Source organism: Hyaena hyaena, unplaced genomic scaffold, assembly GCF_003009895.1.
Source record: "Hyaena hyaena isolate Hyena2069 unplaced genomic scaffold, ASM300989v1 scaffold_376, whole genome shotgun sequence".
Lineage (NCBI taxonomy): Eukaryota > Metazoa > Chordata > Mammalia > Carnivora > Hyaenidae > Hyaena > Hyaena hyaena.
Genome location: NW_024081008.1, coordinates 800,764 through 817,181, shown reverse-complemented (window position 1 = coordinate 817,181; position 16,418 = coordinate 800,764).

Genomic DNA, 16,418 nt, shown 5'->3' with positions numbered 1-16,418 from the left:
ACTTTTAGACCTACCTTCTAGTTCACTAACCAGGTCATATTGGAAAGTTATTTCAAATCCCAAGTCTCAGTTCTAGTGGCTGTAAAGTGGGGTAAAAGAGCACCTCACCTCAGGAGCTGGTGTGATTCTAAGTTATAGAAGATCATGAGTATAAAGCACCAAGCCCTAAGATTCACACTCATTACGTACTGCAAATGTTAATGGTAGTAGCAGCCCATTAAATGATATTTCCAATACTGTTTATAAACAGACCATCATCCCAGATACAGAAACATCTTGGATTGCCTATTCCCAAGAAGTAGCTAAAGAGCATAAAACCTTGTATGTGATACTCATTTTTATACCCACTAGCAAGTGGCTTCACTTAGGGAGCACAACAGTTTTCTGTGTTAACTTCTCACACTAATAACAGAAAGAAATTAAATGTAGCTTCTCCAGCCACATATATACAGTTGTCCTTTAGGGAGAATTTAGGACTGGTGAACAACAATGAGGAAATATATTCTCCTAACATCAGTGTTCAGTTTATTGTTTCAAGTCTTCAGATATAACCTAGAGACAAAGCTGAGATGTGGCAGGAAGAAAACACTCTTTGCTCTCATAAGCCAACACTTAACTTTCCTAGAGCTGTCATTTTGACTTCCACTTAAAATATTCTTTCACTTATCCGGTCATTTAACATATATTTAATGGCATAGGGTCAAACGTTGGCTATTTAACAGTAAGCAAGGCACATATGGTCCCTATCTTTTACAGCTAACAGTCCATTGAGTGCACAGATGAGATAACCAGCTATTACCATCCTGTGTGTGGAAGTTGTGGTAGGAGGTATCTGCTCTGCGGGTTCCTAGAAAGGAAGTCCTCCCCAATCCTGTAATTATCAAGACATTGAACTGGTCTCCTCTCCCTATTAAATTATAATTCTCCAAGACAGAATCTAGCTTACTCATCTTTATTTTCTCCATAGAACCAGAACTATTACTTTACACAGGTACTTGCCTGGCATGTGTCCAGCTGAGTGGCTCCCTCAACATCTATTCCAACCCCCTGTACGTTTCTACAAGTGCAAGTAAGGCACATTCCCCAACCTCCCTTCCTCATCTGGATATCAATGTGACTTCGTATTTGCATGTGATTGGCATCACTGAAGAGTTGTTTTAGAAATGTGTTAAATTGAGACAAAAGTAGCCCTTGAACCCTCCCTTAGTGGTGTAGACTTCAGCAGACACATGGGGCTGGAGCCACCGATTTTAGCAGTTAATTGCTGGGTTATGGCCAAGATGGGATGAAACTGGGGCCAGAATTTTGAATAGCAGCCTCCTGATCTCCTGGTATTATAGCTGTGGCAGGTCTAACAGCAATTTTGGTGAGACCCTTATTCTTCAGTCCTTCCCAGAGGCTCTGCCTAACCACTGCTTCTCCAGCATTTTAAACAATGTCACAGCCATCTAATTCCCTGTATGAAGTCCCTTTCTGACCCAACTAGCAGAAACCATTTCTGTTATCTGTAACTAAACCCTCATCTTCTGAACCAGTGGAGTTTGGTTCAGAAATATATACCAGGCTCCATTGTCAGTAACATAAAGCACTATAACTTAAGATGAAGCCATACATGCTGCATACGAATAGTAAGAAGGAGCACACCAAGGCCACACTTAATGACTTAAATAATTCTGCTTCAGATGGTTTGTGAAAGTGGTGGTCTAACAGTTATCTGGAGCCACTCAAGGTCAATCAGTGTGGCTCTGTTGCAGGTTTGCATACAGCCAAGTGGACAGTCTAACAAATTTAAGGATGTGTTATGGTCTGCACAAAGGTCTGGAAAGAAGGAAGTCAATGACTGGGGACATTGTAAAGAAGATGGAGCCAGCAGACAGGACAAGCTTCCCTTGGGAAGCTTGATTTTGTCAACTATAAAAACAATGAAACTCACCATGTAGGTTCTCTACCTGATTCCTTTGGGTCTGTTTACAGATTCATTATAGATTTTTAAAAACACCTACTTAGTTGCCCACCATGTGGTGATTACCTTGCATCCACGTATGCATCTTCTTCTCTCACTCTACTCTTTCTAGATCCATTTTATAGGCCAAAGGCCGCAGCTCATGAAGGTAATTGATATACCCCAAGTCTTGTAGCCACTGGTTGGCAAAGTGAGAATTCTCTGGCTCTCTGACACCAAGAACAAATTCCTGAGTGAAAAGCTTCATCATGCAGCCTCTTACAAAGACACCCCTTCCAAGGAGAGAACGCATTGACCAATTGCCGTTAGTGTCCATGTCCTCATGCCAAGCACAGTCTCTACAAAAGAAACTGAATGCGGTTGTGCAACAGTCTCTTTTGAGTTGAGATAAACTGATTTTTCAGACCCCATCCACTCCCTCCAATCTGATACACCCCTGAGGTAAATTTGAGGGATTGACCAACTCAAGAACAGGCTCAGAACATGATGGACCCACCTAAATGCTTCCATGCTTGGGCTCCCAGCCTGGATAGCCTCTCTCGTAGCTGCACACTGAAGAAAAAGTTCTTAGACTGAGTGGATGTGCAGGGCTGCCTCTGCCAGCAAAATAGCTGCAGTAGCAAAATGCACGTAGTCTTTGTCTCATGTTCACCAAGTATAAATATGCAAGAATGTTAGAGCATGGGAGGAAAACACAAGGAGCCTCCAGACACAGACCAAACACATCTTCTTTTTACGCGAAAGCATGCAGGGAAGATGTGCAGTTTCAAGGCCTGCTGGGTAAGGACAGTGGGTCTGTTCCCTAACTGACTCCTGGGAGATCATGGGGCTCTGGATCTCACAGTGCGATCACGTTCGATAGCCTTGAGACCGGAACGTCACTGACATTTCAGCAATTACCCCTTTCACTTTCCCAGGGCTTACAATACATTCTCTAGAAATAACTCCACACTCTTTTTATATCCTTTCTTTTCAAAGGCCACGACACCTATTTCTCTTTCTCCTCCCTCTGTCCTCGGGAGGCTACTGTGGTTTATGCAGAGGGCTCTTGGGTGTTCACTGTAATGGCATGACACAGATTTCCGAGCTATTTTGGTAAGAAGTTTGTCCCATGTTGTCCTCACATGAAAGATTTTCCAAAGCGTGTATAATTCCACAGCTCAGTCTTATCTTGACTAGTCCCTAAAGTGCAGCCTCCAACAACAGCAGGGAGTCTTAGCGGCTGTTTTCATGATGTAATTTCAGGGTCAACAAGAAGGCATCTCCGACTCTCATAAAATTATGTCTCCATCTGTTTAATGAGGTCTAAAAATTCACAGATTTATTCCTTTAAGCTGTGACTTCCTGCATTGCCTACATTTCAAATACCCCTAGGAAACCATTAGATTAAGCTTTTTCAGTCATTAACATCCTACTGAGCTGGGTATATCAGATCACCCACCTACAGGAAGGTTTTTAAAAGGAGGAGCAGAGAGGGAAGCCTCAGAATATGAGGCTTTAAGACGCAGAAGGGATGGGGTTGGGGGCTGGAGAATGATCTCTGCCTTTCTGGAGCCCGGTTCTAGGAGGAGTAGGGAGGGCAAGAGTCAAATGCATGGTGTACAGTCACTCCCTCCACAGTCTCCCCCACCTCCCTGGGTTCTCTCTGAATAACCTCCGTTATATTTTTGGAGCTAAAATAAGGAGTTCAAGTTCAGCTTCCATTGCCTACTTAGTACTAGACAGCAATGTGGAAATTCAACTTTGAAATCCAAATGCCAGTCCTGTCTCTTCGTAGCTTTGTCAACTAGTTTTCTCCAGTTTCACGCAGTTGTCTGCAATCTTGCATCTGCTGTTACCCTTGTAACACTGTCACTCAACACCGAGCTCCCTAAGAGCAGGCATCTGGCGGAATTGTGTCTCAAGCATCCAAAACGGGGACTGGGAGAGTCAATGCTCAATGAGCATTTGTTGAAAAAAGAGGTTTTCATGCAACAATGACCTTCCAATGGACATTATTCAATTCTTATCCAGTTAACCTCTCTGCAACATGTGTTCACCACTTCCCCGTTCCTAGAACTCTTTCTCTCTGGGTATTCATGTTCCCACGCCTTTATGGCCAGGTGGGGGTGAAGGGACAGTAGCAGTACACTGAGGAGGAGACTAGACCCTAGAATCTCGCAAGGCTCAAATTCAAGGTTTTTTACTAATTGTGTGAAGCCGATAACTACTTACCTCTCCAGTCTTATTTATTCATGAAAAATACGTAGATCTCAAGAGGTTTCCTCATCAGATTATGAGATCTGTATAAAATGATTGTTGTTAACACTGCACACTGTCATATACTTACTATACAATCAATACATAATTACATTTTAATACTTTTAAACCATTTGGCTTCTATGTATGTTCCTCTGAGGTTTGGGGGGGGGGGTGTTTATTACGTCACCTAGTGTTACTTACCCCAGCGAACATACCCTTTACCTAGTGGCCCAGTACACCTTTTTATCAAGCAGCTCTTCCTGTAACTCGAACTCAGAGTCCCTAAAACTGGACTTGTACCTTTCGAAATGTTCACAACACCTCACTAGGCAAATAATGAGGGGGTGAGTCTCTTCCAGGGCCTCCTACATCTCACCTCTCAGAATAGCACAACTTCGGTGGGTTCATCTCAGTCCTGGGTCCATCTTAGTAGTTCAAGGGCTGTTCCTTTCAGCCTAACAAGAAAGGCTACATTTCTCATGAGCAATGTCCCATTAGACCACGTTATATGGCAGATTCATTAAGCCAGAATAAGGATTAATGTGCACTAAGAACTGCCAAGTACAATGGCTATTTGAATCAGTCTCACTAGCGCGCTGTCTCCCTTTAGGAATACTACAAGTAGTTCAGAATTAACCCAAGATGCATCTAGAATTAAAGCAACAGGAAGTTATGGGATTGGGGAAGATTAATAATACTGACCTCTGGTAGTCTGATTTATACCACCTAGTAACATTAATATGAATTACCCATCACTTGTTCCTCACCAATACTTTATTCTTTCTTGAATCTTTCATCTTCTCTCTGTTCCCAATATTAGGATCTTAAATCAGACTCTCCTCATTTAAACCTTGACTACAACAACTTAATCTCCTTACCTACTTACCTACCCTTTTATTCCATTTTAATCAATACTCTACCAGTCTAATATGCACTTTTTAAAATGCATATGAAACATGTTTAAATCCATTAATATTTCTCATTAATATAAAATTCAAAGGCCATATGTGACTTTTAAGCTCTTTCGGGACTGTCTCCTGTCTACTTCTCCAATCTCACTTACTGCCAATTTCCCCATGCTCCTGCCAGGGTAAAATTTATGCAGTTCTTTCTCAATACAACAGGCTTTTCCTTATTTTGTGTACAGCAGTGTCCTTGATACATAAAGACCTTCTTCTTTCTTCTTTTCTGACTTCTTCCCATATTGGCTGAGGTTCTCCTCCAAGATGCTTTCTAGTATCGTATGTATTCATCTATCATACAGATCCTACATTGTACATCTCTAATACAGCATTGATCTAACCTAGATCCTAGTATATTCTAATTTTCTTGTTTACTAATTTATCTTTCACTAAGTGTTAAGCTCTGGAAGGAAACGGCTTTTCTATTTTGAGTTTGTGTCACTAACTCTTCACAAAATATGTAGCACGTAGTCACCTGACAAGTATTTATGGAATGAATAGATGAATGAATGAATGAAATGGGTCAACCCTTTTTCATCAGTAACCCTTCTAGGTACTTCAAATATATTATTACTTAATTCCTACAGCAAATCAGGGTTTTTCCACCCAAAATAATTTTTATTATTCCTATTTTGTACTTGAAGAAATCATCCTAAGAGTTAATTTTCCCCAGGGGTACCTGGGTGGCTCAGTCGGTTAAGCAGGACTTCAGCTTGGGTCATGATCTCATGGTTTGTGGGTTCAAGCCCCATGTCAGGCTTTGCGGTGACGCTTTGGAGCCTGAAGCCTGTATCAGATTCTGTCTGTCTGTCTCTCTCTCTCTCTCTCTGCCCCTCCCCTGCTCATGCTCTGTCTGTCTCTCTCAAGAACAAAGGTTAAAAAATTTTTTTAAAGTTAATTTCCCCCCAAGATCCACATCTAATAAATTGAAAGTGAAGATCTGAATACAGATCCAACTCTAAAAGTACATTAGCTGTTAGACCATTCTTTGTGCAACACACTATAGGTTCAAAAGGAGTTCAGCTGATGATCAGTTGGCCTGGAATCAGATACAAGTTCTTTCTCTTTTTTTAAATTATTTTAATTTGAGAGAGAGAACATGTGTGAGGGTGAGATAGAGACAGAGACAGAGAGAGAGAGAGAGAGAGAGAATCCAAGGAGACTTTGCACTGTCAGTGCACAAACTGAGTCAGGACTCAATTTCATAACCGTGGGGTCATGACCTGAGCTGAAATCAAGAGTCAGATACTTAAACTGAGCCACCCAGGTGCCCCCAAAACAAGTTATTAATTAGGATTGGAAAATTAGAAAGGTTTAGATACATTGATAGTTCAAGATGGAATCTTTCGACAGAGAAGGATTACCCTGAGAAAACCATGTGAGATCACTATGATGTTTTCTTACTTTTGTGAGAAACAGAACTTAATCTTAGCCTCCCTCTGTGAAATTAATGTCTGGTTCTAAACAGAATGTTTCAGTTCTGAAGTCAGAAAAACAATGTAATTGTGGTTGCAGAGAAAATGATAGTATTTTTATTACAAATAAATAACTTGTGAACTATTCATTTCTAGATAAAGAGCAAAAAGATTCAATGCTTACAGCAAATCAGTTATTACATCAGCTTTCAGTGACTTTCCAATTCAAACTGAGGGAAGATTTTTACCAACATATCATCATATTCATCTATTGTGAGAATTTAAGTACTGAATTACCCTAGGAAGCTTGGGGATAAAAATAATAAAATGTTTTAAGATGTCAGAAACTTGGAATTGAGTTCAATTTTATATTTTAGAAGTAGTTTGGGGCTGTTACTGGTTTCTTGGATTATTTTTCCTCTTATGTACATGGCACGGCAGACAGGCCTGAAATAGTTCAGTTTCTACAGCTGCTCATTCCTAAATGCAGGGAGAAATCTGAAAAACAGAACCCCGTCAGCAAAAGACTATAGGGGTGGATCCACCATGAAAGAGCTGAAGGAAACATAAGCTAGAGGGAGGCCAAGATGTATGAACACCTAAGAGCTGCTACCCGGGAGAGCCATTTTCACGTACATTGTACCATTTTTCAGTAAGTGAACACTGCCTACAGAGGTAACTTGTCCAAAATTTCACAGAGACCCTGGGCAGAATCAAGGTGAAAGCTTTGTATTTTTTGTTGGAGGTTCAGGGGACATGTATTAATCCATCACTCCTTCTTTCCACCAGGATGCTAACCAAGATCAGATAAACCCAGGAACCAAGTGGGTGAGCCAAAATACATTTATAGTTCCTGGCTACTCACAAGCTAAAATGAACAACAGAGGGTGGGGGGGGGGGGCCTTCTCCCCTCCATAAATGTAGCCTTGTAATGCACAGGATGTAGAAGTCTCCACTCAATGCAAAGTGGAAACAGACGAGAGAGCTGACCAACCAGAAATGAGACCATCTCAACAAACAAAAAGAACCCATACTGTCCTGAGTAAAGACAGAACTAACAAGGCTCGTCTTGCCCACATTACAGTAGAAGGACCTTACTTCCTGGCTTGCATAACCTACACAGTACCAGCCATCCCTCCACAGAGGGGGAACAAGTGGGAGCCAAAAGCCACTGCTCACACCTCAGAGAGGAGGGGAAGTCGTTAATGAAAATGAGTAACAGAGGTAGAGATCACCTGTAACACTTCAGTGTTTAGCTCATCTTTAGCTTCTATAGATTATTTTAAGTCTGTACAAGTTCTGTAGACTATTTCAAGTGTGCATTATAAGACTCTTTTATGTCTTACAATTATGATCCAAAGATGATAGAAGCAGCATAGGAGCACCGTAGCATAGGGAAAGCAATTTCCAGGAACAGTTTTCACTGTGGCATTCACTCTCATTATTGAGCGTGTTTGTGTGCATGTGTGTGTATGTCCTTTTATAAATTACATACATGACAATTATACACACTATATATTATGGAGTATGTATTATACAAATATAGTTATTTTTTTTAAGGTTTTTATTTATTTCTAGGAGAGAGAGAGAGAGAGAGCGTGAGCAGGGGAGGGTCAGAGAGAGAGGGAGTCACAGACTGAAACAGGCTCCAGGCTCTGAGCTGGCAGTCAGCACAGAGCCCGACGCGGGGCCCAAACCCACGAACCGCGAGATCATGACCTAAGCGAAAGTCGGACGCTTAACCGACTAAGCCACCCAGGCGCCCCCAAATATAGTTATTTTTAATTGGAGGTTTAAGTGCCCTTTCTCTCAAATATTACGAAAACAAAGTACTTTCATCTTAGACGAGGCTAACTCAATTCATGCCTTGATTGTTCCCCTGCTTTTCTCTCCAAGGAGATTGGAAACATTTTTTGTTTATGCTCCCCACAAAACCTAATCAGTGTTGTATCATTCACAAAATGTGGAACTGAACTAAATTAAAGTTAATACACCTCTATTCTGACTTTTTTTTTTTTTTTTTTGAGAGAAAGAGACAGAGTGCAAGCAGGCAAAGGGGCAGATAGAAGGAGACACAGAATCAGAAGCAGGCTCCAGGCTCTGAGCTGTCAGCACAGAGCACAATGTGGGGCTTGAACCTATGAGCTGTGAGATCATGACCTGAGTGGAATTTGGACACTTAACCAACAGAGCCACCCAGGCACCCTGACCACCTTTTTTTTTTTTTAAGTAGGCTCTGCATGTGGAGACCAGAACTCATGATCCTGAGGTCAAGAGTTGCGTGCCCCACAGAGTCAGGTGCTCCCCAATATACCTGTATTCTGCTTCACCAATATCCCCACACGATCTAGCAGTGAATATTTAGTGTGAAATGAATGAATGCTTTATTTAATAAGAGACATAGAACCTAGAAAAATATTTTCTTCTTCATAAAGTCCATGTTATTGTTCAAGGATTTGTTGCCATTCTGGCAAATACTTTAATTTTGCATCAGAGAAATATCCCACCACATGCCTAGTGTTTAAATTTTGTTCCTGGGGGCGCCTGGGTGGCTTAGTCGGTTAAGCATCAGACTTTCGCTTAGGTCATGATCTCGCGGTTCGTGGGTTCGGGCCCCGCGTCGGGCTCTGTGCTGACTGCCAGCTCAGAGCCTGGAGCCTGTTTCAGTCTGTGACTCCCTCTCTCTCTGACCCTCCCCTGCTCACGCTCTCTCTCTCTCTCTCTCCTAGAAATAAATAAAACATTAAAAAAAAAATTAAAAAAAAAATAATAAATAAATTTTGTTCCTGAATAGTCTTAACTCACCTGATCTAAATCTTACTCTTTCCCCAGATCCCCTAGCTATCTACCTTACTGCCTTTTTACTGTCTATAATCCCCTCTTCCAGCTTGACATACAACACACCTTTCTCAGTAACTCTGCCTTTCATTCACCTCCTTAGCTGAAGTATTCAAAGGTATCCTTCCAAATAATTCATGGACTACTTCTGCCAAGTCTTTGTGATCACCCCCAGCTCCCTGAGCTTCTCACCCAAAATAATCTGACCAAGCTTTGTGGCCAGAGTAGGAAACAAGTCCCCTGTGCCGAAGAAACCAAACACTATCTCTAGAAACACATGTTCATTTTTTCTTTGGCAAGAGCTATATAACCCAGTGTTGACCAGTTTGCCATTTTGCCAGAAGAGCTCACAGTGGCACTCAGTGCCTGCCCATACAACCATTAAATATCCAATATTATTTCTCTACTTTTTATATTTTGTGCAATTTAGCTGTCAATGACAGCCCCTCTGATCTGCTAATAGTCATTATAATAATCCACATAACTAGAGTAGACCACTTATCCTAAGCTCTGTGTGTGTGTGTGTGTGTGTGTCCGTAGTTTTTTGTGGTTCCTGCTGTTGTTCCTATTTTTTAGATAATTAAACTGGGTTGAATAAAGTTCAAGCCATTTGACCAAGTTCTGATTAAAATTTGCCTCAACCCCTCATTTCCATACTTTTCAATTTCCCAAATCCTCCCTGACAGGTTCCCAGAATTCCTGAGTGCTTCACAATCCCAAGTCCCTGTCAACTCCTTGTCAAGTCATTGAGATCTTGCTTTCTTCTTTGATACATCTGACCATGCCTCCTCTTGAATCCTTATAAAACCAGTAACAGACCTCCTCGTTCTTCCCTTGGTTGGAACAGAAATGAAACTTGACAGCTAAAGAAGATAGGAGTCCAAAATGTCAGTTACATTATTAATAAAGCTGATGGGGAAAAGGGTTTTTACATCGATAGCAAAATGCATGTACTAATGATCTCTAAAATCCCATGGGCCCACCCACCTGGTCACTTTCACAAATCAAAACCCATCATTCTTCCCAGCTTTTCTCTGATAGTTTTCTACATGAAGGATCAGGAAGATCAGTTCTCAAGGAAATTCAGAAGAGCACAAAACTAATTTCATTTCTTCTCCCTGTGTCATGAATCACGTGGATCGCTCTCCTGTCACTGGAGAGAGCCAGATTGTTATTCCAATGCAAGTCTTTCTTCCTGGACACAGGATACAAGGGAAGTAAAGGTTCTTCCTAAAAGCCAGACATGAAACTTAACACATTCTCCTTTTCCATGCATTTGGTAGGTTTTGTTAAACCATTGGGTGGTGGGGGAGGGGTGGTAGATAAAAATGGAGTTACAGCACAGCAATGTTCTGGCTCCTAATACCAATTTTTAAGTATCTGTCCCACCGATAAAAATTAGGTGTCAAGTTTGGTTTTAAAACTGCAGCAATGATTCCTACTATATGTGCATCCAACTTTTACTTTTAAGAGTTGGGTGTTGATGGGTTTAACTGGTCAAAATTGCTTATAGTAAGTTTTGAAGTAGGCATAATAAAATCCAAAATTAAAGCCTTGAACTTCTGGCCAAGTATGCTTCTACATTTTACTAATTGCAGGTGAACCAGGTCAAACCTGATGATTCCATCTAAGTGATGCCCCATGAAAATAGTGGGCAGAGCCATTGAAAATGAGCTAAGACAAGGGACGCCTGCGTGGCTCAGTCGGTTAAGTGTCTGACTTCAGCTCAAGTCATGATCTCAGGATTCATGGGTTCAAGCCCCGCGTCGGGCTCTGTGCTGACAGCTCAGAACCTGGAGCGTAGTTCAGATTCTGTATCTCCCTCTCTCTCTGATCCTCCCCTGCTCACTCGCTCGTGCTCTCTCTCTCTCTCTCTCTCTAAGAGATAAATAAAACGTTTTAAAATAACTTTTAAAAAAAGAAAATGAGCTAAGGCAAGTCCCAAATCTTTACTGTTTATGTTTGAATTTCTTCTGTTTTTACTTAAAAGCAATTCTTTGAAGTTAAAATAGTATATTTTCAGTATTTTTATTAAAATTATATAATACACAGAAAAATGGACTGTACCACATTTTTATAATATGGGATTTTCATAGGCAAGAAAATGAGGTAGTCCTGTAGTCTTGCTGTGGGGTCGGAGGGGATGGGGGATTTAGTAATTAGCTAAAGAAGGTACCTGATCCCCAATCTCATAAACTCACATATGTGCTTTTGTTAAAATTTTCTTTTAGAATTTTTATGGCATATGACTCTTCAAAGCATCCCTGAGAGCTGAGTTAGGGTTACTAATATTCTCCTTTGGGTTCTCAGTCACAAATCTCCACCAAGGGCCGACTGGTGCACAGGGAAGGAAAATGGTCATAAAATGAAAAGGAAAAGTATTATCAATATTCTGAAAGTGATTTCAGTGAGAAAAAAATCAGGGGACTCCATGGGCAAAAATCTAGTTACGAAAATAAAGTTTAAAAATATGTATAGTTAGAAGAACTACAAAACTATTTTAACTGGTTATGGTGGGCCAATAATGCCCTCTACTCTCCCAAAAGATGTTCATACATAGTCTAATCTCCCAGACACTTTGAATAGGTACATCACAATGCAAAACAAAAACAAAAAAACAAAAAACAAAAAAACATTTTGGTATTGTAATCAAGCTTAGAGACCCTAAAACAGGGAGACTCTCCTAAATTGTCTAGGTGGGTCCAACCTAATTACATGAGCTTTCAAAGCAGAGAACATTCTTTGACTGGAGTCAGAGGTGTAGTGAAAGATGGCAGAAACATGTGGCAGATAGGAAATTTGGATAGTTCAAACACAAGAGGAACTCAGAACACAAATTCACCGCTAGCTTTGAAGATGAAGGGAGAGAACAACGAGCAAAGGAACACTAGTAGCCTCTAGAAACTAAAAAGGACTCCCAGCCAACAGCCAGCAAGAAAATGGGGCTTCATTCAACCAACCACAGCCATTGATTTCCTGCCCACAACTCCAATAAGCATGAAAATGGGATCTTCCCACAATATCAAATAAGTGCTCAGTTCATCAAATTCTTTAACTTCTGTTTTAGGGTACTTGAAGCTAGCCATGTTTTGAAAACTATAAAGTCAATTTAAGGAATAGTCGACTCAATTTCTCTTAGCATTTCCTTTGTAGTGGGATTAGTACTATCTGCCCAAAATTCATGTCCACTTGTAACCTCAGAATGGGATATTATTTGCAAATAGGATCTTTGTAGATGTAATGGTAAGGATACAGATGAAATCATACTAAATTAGCATAGTCCCTGAATCCAACATAGTGTCCTTGTAAAAAAGCAAAGGACACAGAGATGGCTATGTGACAACACAAGCAGAGATTGGAGTCAAGCTGACACAAGCCCTGGATTGCCAAGAGCCACCAAAAGCTAGAAGATGCAAGGAAACACTCTGCCTTACATCCTTCAGAGGGAGCATGGCCCTGCCAAAATCTGAATTTCAGACTTTGGACCTCTGGAACATTAAGTAAGAATCAATTATTGTTTCTTATCATCAAGCTGTGTTAATTTGAAATGGCAGCCCTGGGAAACTGATACACCCTTAAAAACAAACAAACAAAAAACTAACAATTTGTGTTGTGCCCCCTTAGTTTTCTGTGACTCCACGTTCAGCCTCCCTGATACAAAAATACTGGGTGTTGATTGTATCCTTTGCTACGTTTTTGTTTCAAACAAGTTGCTCAAAGAATGGAATTAAGCACCTGAATCATGGCAGCTGATTGCCAAAAAAGAGCAGAGGAGGAAAAACAAATTGCTGGGAAAGACGGACTAAGGAGTAACTCTTCCCCATCCTCTCGCGTTTATGATCCTGTGGGGAGTCATCTTCAGTTTCTGTGTAGTTCTTCATTTCCGGGATAACACCACTGACTGGGCAGGCTGGGCTCATGCTGTCCTTGAAAACCCATCTCAACAACACTGTGGGAGGGCTGAACAAGGGTTGCTCAGGTCTTGGATTTATCAGCAGCTTGGTCTCTAGAATTTGTCTGGCACTTGTTTCATCATTTCTAGGTCTTAATAAAATTTAATGTTGTTGATATGTTGTTTTTCTAATTTTGTTGAGTTACCTTTCTGTATTTTTCTGCAGTCTATTGAGTTTATTTAGAACAGCTATTTTCAACTCATCAGATACATCATCTGTCTTGGTGTCCCTGGGTTCAGTTGCTGGAGCATAATCATAATCTTTTGGTGACGTCATATTCCTTTCAGTTTTCATGTTCTTCCAAGTTGTGTTGGCATCTGTGCATTTCAAGCAGTCACTTCCTTTAGTTTTTACTAACTGCTTTTGGAAAAGAGATACTTGCTGTCAGCCTTACCAGGATTCTGAGGCTATGTCAGATCTTCTATGAGTACATATGCTCCACATTTTCTGTTGCTTTGTGGAGCAGAATTGTTAAGCCTGTATGCCTTCCATGGATGCTAAAATGCGCCAATCCATAGGCCAATAGAGCTTCTCTTTTGTTTTCCAAAAGATGGCCTGAAGCCCAATTGGTTTGCATTGTCACCCTGGCCTAGACTCAGGTGGACTTTCTGTGTATGCTCAATGGCTGCATGCCAAAGCTCACTCTCACCACTGTCCTGGGGACCATGCACAGGGAAAATGGGGGCAAAGCACATGGTGAGGCTCATTGGCAACTTCTTGGTCGAGTCTGGCATGCAGTCGGTAGGATCTTAGCGTCTTCTGAGGATCCCATCTGGGACTCTCCTAGCCCCTTCTCTTCCCCTCAGTCACAGAACTCATGCTGGAGTACTCTGGATGTAAGAGGAGAGACATGACTCTCCTTAGCAGTATCCTGTACAGATGGGGAAGGTGGGTGCTCAATGTGACCACATTCTTGTTTTCCCCTGTAGAAGAAATCATGGGCAGAGAAGAGCTCTCTTGGCCCTAAACTGTGCTTCACTGGGGGAGGGGTGTGAGCCAAGTCAGACTGTTCTTCTTACTTACTCCAATGCACCTCGGTTTCTATCTTTTACTCTCATGGGGTGCTCGAACTTCTCTGGAAACAAACTCTACAAGGCTCTCTTGCCCATGGGTGATTGTTTTAAAATGAGGTTTTCCAGGGGCATCTGCACCACAGACAGCAGTGCCTGGAACTGGTCTATAGGCCACTGTAGAGTCAACATCAAGGACCAAAATCTGTTTATTATCCAAATTTTCAAATGTTCCAGTAGTCAGGAATCCTCCTGGTCCTTGGGTGTTTGGTGCTGAATCCCACAGCTCCTTCAAAGTCACAACTGTCCATGGACAGATGCCAAATTTTTGTTCAGAGTTTTCAAAAACGATGGCTCTCTTATGCTGCCATGATGCTGACACTTTTTCATAAATATTTTATACACCAATTTGTAAATCTAATCCAGACATAACTTTTTAAAGTTACCTTTAATCACCAAATTAGATTCATTCAAGAATTTAAAAGATCGGTTTTAGAAAATCTTTTTCCTATCAAAAGGCAATGGAGAAAAACGGTATCATCAGCTTGTTTGTGGTCTAAAGGGATTCTGAAAAAACAATGACCACTGATGAACTCTACAGAACAACGGAGGCGGGAATGCCCCATAGCTGACACCCCTGCCTATCTAGAGTCATTTTTCTTCCATGTTTGTAATAGTTTTGACACTAATTTGGTTCAGTTCTTCGCCCTTGTATTTGCTCAGAGAATGTGACCACACTCTCCCTAGTTTCAGAGGGTAAATCATGATTAGTTTAATATCTCTCATAGTGATTGCTTTTCCTTTGCCGTGGGGGACTTTGTATGTGGACATGTAACAATATCCTGGATGATGATACATAATCCAGTGTAGATTTAGGGAAAGGTTTTCCTCATTAACTAAAGATTATATGGGAGAAGAAACCTACTTTTTCTTATTACCAGAGGTACTTGAGCCTTTATGTGATAACTGAAATTACAATAGCCATCTTGCCACCATCAGGCATGACATCCCAATAAACCAAAGATGACAGAACAGACAGTACTTGTACACTTAATGACTGAGTGGAGTCACCAAATTCACTCTAGAAATCTGCTTTTCAATGTATTATGTGAGATGACAGCATTTCCTCATTTTTCATGGAATTGTAGTGGGACTCTGTCATTTATGTTGTCACAACTAATACAAGTCTCTTAATATAGTCCAGGATAAAAACAAAATGCAAAGTATTAAAAGTGTTCCTAATTAAATTTGGAAGCAACATAAGTCTACCTGATAGTTAATTTTCTCTCATAATGTTTTTTAAGAATTAGGCAATAGAAATCAGAAATCATCCTTTACAGATGAGGTAAGTAGACAACTGGAAAATTTTAAAATACTGAGCTGTGAAACAATTAGAAAAAAATGTTGTATTTTTCTACAGACAAAATACACAAATGACAAATCATTTGGATAATTTAAAACAAAAATCCTGTTTCTAGAATTAGAAAACTAAACTAAAGCAACCAAAACTCCTAGAAATCAACTCTATGTCTGAAAAAACCCACCAAATTGTAATAAAGGTCACAACAGCTAGATTAGAAGGATGTATGCTTTCTCTTTAAGAGTTCAATTCTTGCTGATCCATAGGAGCACATGTACCCCAATGTTCATAGCAGCACTCTCAACAATAGTCAAAACATGGAAAGAGCCTGTGTCCATCAACGGACAAATGGATCAAGAAGATGTGGTTTATCTATACGATGGAATACTACATGGCAATGAGAAACAATGAAATCTGGCCTGTGTAGCAACATGGATGGACCTTGAGGGTGTTATGCTGAGCGAAATACGTCAGGCAGAGGACAAATACGATATGTTTGCACGTATAGGAAGATTAGGAGAAACTTAATGGAGGACCATGGGGGAGAAGAAAGGGAAAAACAGTTGGGGAGAGGGAGAGGGCAAACCGTGAGAGACTCTTGAATGCGGAGAACAAACTGAGGGCTGATGGGGGTGAGGGGAGGGGAAGGTGGGTGATGGGCATGCAGGAGGGCACT